The following is a 6403-nucleotide window of genomic DNA, read 5'->3' as shown; positions in this document are numbered from 1 at the left end:
ACAGCCCCAAACTCCAGCTTTTATCTCCGAGTATATATAATGCAAGCAAGGTGTCCAAACGAGATAAACGTCGCACTCTGGAGGTAATTACATTCTCTATCTACGTCGAGGTCATTTTCAATTCCTAAACTCAAACAGCCTTTTTTTTTTAAACTTCATCTCAGCCTTGCCCTTTGTGAGAGTGGTTGTTAACTCCCCAAAGTCACTTTCCCTGTCTGTCTTAACAACGGAGTTAGCCGAATTGTTTCCGCCTCATTTCCTAGGCAACCTCTGAAGCCGACTCCTGTGTCAGGCGCCAACCTGTGCTGACAACCCCCTACTGGAGCACGCGCACGCGCACGTGCGCGCGCCCACGCACACACACACACACACACACACACACACGAACACACAGTCGCACCATGCAGTCAGAGTTCTGGCACAATGTCTTGGATCTTCTCTCTTCTCAAATCTTGATTGACTAGCTTCTGCTCAGAGCTGCCAACCTACGAGGTAATTTCTGCTGCGGAAGAAGAAAAGAAGCGTCCAAAACGGGTCAGATCAGAAAGAAAAGCCCAATAAGGAGAATGAATGGCAGTGCTGAATGAATAGCTGGCGATCTCATCTAGCTGTCAGAGGCTCTTTACTGCTGCTTAAGACTTGATGTCACGTTTCTTTTTCTCCCCTTGAATTTGACCCTTGTTTTCACCTTGTGTGTGTGTGTGTGTGTGTGTGTGTGTGTGTGTGTGTGTGTGTGTGTGTGTGTGTGTGTACTACCACAAAAGCCGTTTTGAGTACTTTGCCAAGTGGTTTGTCTGTGGACAGATATTGCAGATGCGATAGTCTCAACACCGTGCAAGATGCTGTCACGAAACTTTACAGGTGTGTTGACAACGAGCGGGTAAAAAAACTATAATGGCAATTAATTATCTGGGGAGAAATAAATAAGGGTTTAACTTGTTCTATAGAGACACTGCATGAAATAGGCCACGCCCATCACGGGGGAAAAGCTCCGTTCATTTCCACACACCAGCGTCATTTTCCTTGAATTAAACATAGCTAAAAGCTGTTGTGAGGTGGGCTGCGCAGACAAGAAATGTAGAAAATCGCCAGTTAAAGTTTTTTTGTACTCCTCAGCAAAACAAGGAAGTCATTGAGAATTGGCGAGAAGAAAAATGTGGATCTAGCTGTCAAGGAAGTACGTTGGAGTGTTCATCTTCCGTATATATGATATTTTTGTGCAACACGCAACCATGCACGTGACATAAGAGAACGCCAGGATTGGAGGGGGGGTTTCTGTTTTCCCCCGTCTTGGGCGTGGCTTGTGAATGATGACGCAGTGTCTCTATGGTTGAGTGCCTACATTGAGAACACACTGTGATGTTGACTTTGTGCCACTAGGGGGTGGCATTGACAATGAATGAGACTGACCCAAAGGTGGATCTACATGTTTACTGTTAAACCTAACACCCAGGACTATCCCCAAGAGTAGGAAAAAAATAGCCACTAATTAGTAATGTTGAGGAATACACTGTAGGCCTTTGGAAATAGTATATTCAGCCCGTTCTCACTCCCACTGCGTCGATTTGCGCCGCTTTGTCACGTAGCTTTGGCGACGCATGTTGATGCACATGGTGCCCTGGTGCATCATGTTGATGCACACGGTGCCCTGGTGCATCATGTTGATGCACACGGTGCCCTGGTGCATCATGTTGATGCACATGGTGCCCTGGTGCATCATGTTTGTGTCCACGGTACCCTGACGTGTTGGTTCCTGCACCGGAGGGGCGGCCCTCGGACTGAGGCACCAGGCATGGGAAAGGCCTGCCTGCCTTCCCCGGGAGGGAGGAGGAACATGCTGCTCTGCATGGCGTGGAGCTCGTGGAGCTCCCTCATTTGACCCATATCCAAACCCTAACCCCAACCAAGTGACTACCAGTGCCTAACCCCAACCCCAGTGCATCAGGGTGCCTCACCGCAACCCAGAAAGCTGTGTAAATCGAGTCGTGGGAGTGAGAACGTGTTGAATAATTTACATTAGCATGTTCTGTTTTGGAGCAAACGTTTCCCATCAACTGTGTCATCTTATTGTATTCCCAAAATAAGAAAAAACAGAATTCAAGGTAGAGTTTGTCCGTTAATGGAATCAAGTTGAGTGATATAGCATTATCCAAAGTAATAAGACTCATCTTAAAAATGTAATATCAGAATCAGTATAGCTGATGTTGTTTTCGGGGCTACTTTTGTAATGCGTTGGATGCCCACATGGACTGATGATGTACAGTATGAATGACAGCTCCGACGCCTCGCAGAGTCATTTTTGCCTTACAACACTACCCAAAATGTCAGCCATTGAACAGCCACTGAGAAGCATGGACACAGCACATCTGACACACCCACACAGTGAATGCCGGGTGAAGAACAGAAAAAGAACGAAGAAAACAAATAATTTGGCATCACAAGGCAAAGTGTGTAAACGACAGAGGAATCAATTTCATTTACCAGTGTGAATGTTGTTTTTTCTTTTGGCGGTGGGGTGGGGTGGGGTGGGGTGGGGGGAGGGGGGGTGTAATGCACAATCAGAAAAAAGACAGAAGAGAAGATAAATCAAAAGAGAGCGAGAGAGACAGAATTAAATGTTGACTTCCATATCAATGTTCACTTTCATTTCCTCTCCTCCCACTTGGCAGCGTGCCAGGCCGCTGTCCTGCTGACTGTTCACGCTTTGAAAAACGTCCAGAATCAGACAAACACAGAGTGACTGGAGAGCCTCCGTGTGTGTGTGTGTGTGTGTGTGTGTGTGTGTGTGTGTGTGTGTGTGTGTTGTTTACCGGAAGGCTCTCGGCTGATACACACCTACACACACTCCCACACTTAGGATCTCACAGCTGCTTATTGCTCATTGCAAACACACACACACACACACACACACACACACACACACACACACACACACACACATCTCCCACACTAATATTCATGAGCAGAGCCCCGCCTCCCGGATCGCCCCCCCTTTGGAAAGACGAGTGTACTTTTTAAGTCGTCGCGTGAGTCGAAACTTGGCCCAGGCTTCGTGCTCATTAGCGATTTCTCACTTGTACAAAGCCAGAGACCGTCCTATCGGAATAGTACAGTCGCTCCGTTAAACTGCAAAAACGAACGGCGCACACGTTGGGACAGATTAAGTGCATTCTTCTGCTTCGTAGGTACTTTCTTCTCGCCGAAATAAATTTGGCACCGTGGAGTCAAATAGGAATGCGGGGGGGCTGAAAGGAGCGGAACAGACGATAGCGGAGCAGCTGTCGTCTCCGACTTGGCTTTTTCAAACCTAACACCAATTCTCATTAGGGCCGCTGCAGACGGAGTAATCCTTGGCAAGTAGCGGCAAGCGAGCGCGCTAATATTTCCAAAAGCATTAATATGTCAAGCACAAGCTTGGATGTGTGTGTTTGTGTGTGTGTGTGTGTGTTGGGGTGTGTGGGGGTCTGACTGCTGGGGAAGTAGGTCACCCGCAGAGGGAGGGCGCCACACAGAACTCCCAGCGCAGACGTGACAGAGATATACACACAGGACAGAGAGAGAGAGAGACACCCACAGACATATAGGAGAGAGAGAGAGAGAGAGAGACAGACACAGACAGGAGAGAGAGAGAGAGAGACACACACACACACACACACACACACACACACACACACACACACACACACACAGGACAGAGAGAGAGATACCCACAGACATATAGGAGAGAGAGAGACAGACACAGACAGGAGAGAGAGAGAGAGACAGACACAGACAGGAGACAGAGAGAGACACGCACACACACACAGGCAAGAGAGAGAGACACACACACACAGGCAAGAGAGAGAGACACACACACACACACACACACAGACAGACAGACAGACAGGAGAGAGAGAGAGAGGCTGAATCACTCGAGCCACAACAGTCTAGCCTGGTGGTAAACCCATCCTGATGACGTGACCCGACCTCGATGTATCAGTCTGGACTTGCAGCCGCCTACAGTGATTTCAATGGGCGGGAGAACTTGCCTCGATAGACAACTCCTTCTTCAACTTGGAAGATAACGGCGAAAATGTCCAAAGCTCCACTGCTGCATACTCTGACTTGTTCTCAATTAGAAAGGTTTTTGAGTGGGGAGGTTTCCAGCCCGATGAGTGGATTTCTCACCTGGTGACTTCACAGCCTGGTCTGTCCGTTTTTCAGCTGCACACAAGCTGGAATCTGAAAGTTATTCAAATGAGCGAGCATAGGTGTCATTTACAGTACACATGAGCCCTTTTCCCACATGCATACCGGAAAATTACCTGTAAGTCAATATCGGACATTTCCCTTCACACTTCGGCTCGCGCATGTGGGAATCTATCAGCGAATTTACCTGTATGTTGGGGGGGGGCGGGGGGAAGGGGGAGCTTATTTGGGGGGTCGGCAAAACTCGAAATAAGTTCGCTTGTCAGTTGTCACACAATAAATCACACTCGTTTGACTTAAGAGCAGCGTCAAGCCGCCAGCGTAATAAACACAGACGATTTACCCCCTCCCCTGTCTGCTCGAGAGCAGCAGCCACAGACAGACACAGCGAGAAAGGCTTGCAAGCTGCTCAACGCTTGTATGTAGAGAAAGCAGACTGGCTTCGTTTGATGTGTCCGGGGTTGCCTTCGGGAAATCAGCAAGCTGACATACTGCTCTTATTAGGCTATCACAAGATCATTTCGCCAGTTTGCTTTAATGTGCGCGAATGATTAGATTATGCCCGCTGGAACATTAAGCAACGTGTGTAGGCTACTCCTCGCCCATGATTGAAGGACCGCTGTCGCGGAAAATGACTGCACCCGTTTCCACTTGCGTCCCCTTAAGATCATACCGCTCTTCTGACTTGGTCGAAAGTGGTGAAATGTCGGGGACGACGGGGTCGCGCTTATACCGGCACGGCGCCTTTCTCACTTGCAGGCATTAGACCACGTTCCGGTCATTTTGCGGTACAAAGCGCATGTGGGAAAAGGGCTATGGGGACATGTCCTCGCACTTTTTTGAAATGGACGATTTTGTACCCATCACTTTTTAATAATTTGTTTAAAAATATGTTCTGAAAAGTAGCTTGCACCAATAAATAAGAATTTATTGAGAAAGGTTTGTTTGCACAATAAGAAAACATGTGAGTGAATATATTAAAAGAGCGAGCGAGAGTTACCCGAGGTCCTACAAATATGATTGGGGTGACGGCGCTTTCATCTTTTGAGTTCGTAAACGCGGCGAGAAACAATTAAAAGAGCAGGTTTGTCCAAATATGCTTAAAAGCTCATTCAAGGAGATTTATTTTAACATGTTATCCATTTTCATGATTATTCTTACATGTTTTTATTTTCTCTGTCCTCTCAAGCACCCCTGTTACAGCCTAGGGGCCCTAGTAGCGCCACGTACCCCTATAGGGGTACGCATACCCCATTTTGAGAACCACTGCACTAGATTCTAGGTTCATGTTGTTGGTTTTTTTTGTGATGCAGCCAAATGCCAAATAGCCCTATAGAGTTTTCTATGTGTGAATAGATCACCAGTCCTGCCCTCAGAGGCTCCGGCTATAAAGAAATGCTATATTTATGAATGCTGACATTACACTGAGGCCACATGGTGAGAAATTAAACTGAGCTGGACATCTGGACATAAAATATGAACCTCGTTCTACACTAAAGGCGACCGCAGCCATTGCTGATGTAATGTGTTTAAAGGACTCACTAATTGCAACTCTCACTCAATTTCTTATTTTGAAATGTTAGATTTGTCAAAGGGTTATCATTCATACATTGAATCATATGCTATAGTTTTCTCCTGCAGTTTTCTAAGCAAAACTTGTAGTGGGGTAAAGGGGGTACTTGGATTCAGAAATCAGGGAAAGGGGGTACTGATCTAGTGTAATCGTCGGTGTAACTTCACTCTCTGCTGTAATGTATTCAGCTGTGCTATGGGTTTTATTTAATGGCATTTTATTTCATGGGGTTTTACTTCATGAACTATTTCCTTTGACCAACTCATCATTAAAAGTATAAAACTCCCTCGATCCCCATCTGAAGCGTGTGATAAAAACAGACGGTGAACTGATACGATCCGATATACGTAAGATCAGCGCTCCTGCTACACCGCTCGGCAAATGAATGCAGAAAAGGCATTCATCTTTCCTACAGAAATACATATCTATGCATCGTTTCTTTCAGAATAATCTGCTGGTGACTAGAAAGTGCACCCTGATCCCCAGCACACAGGACAGAACTACAATGGCTATTTTTTTAATAAAAGGCTTTTTGATGTATCTCACACAGTATGTATACACACAAACTATTATGATTGTATATACAGTGTGTGTGTGTGTGTGTGTGTGTGTGTGTGTGTGTGTGTGTGTGTGTGTGTGTGT

The sequence above is a fragment of the Poromitra crassiceps genome (genome assembly GCF_964638095.1).
Source record: "Poromitra crassiceps genome assembly, chromosome: 3".
Classification (NCBI taxonomy): domain Eukaryota; kingdom Metazoa; phylum Chordata; class Actinopteri; order Beryciformes; family Melamphaidae; genus Poromitra; species Poromitra crassiceps.
This window is presented reverse-complemented; position numbering follows the sequence as displayed.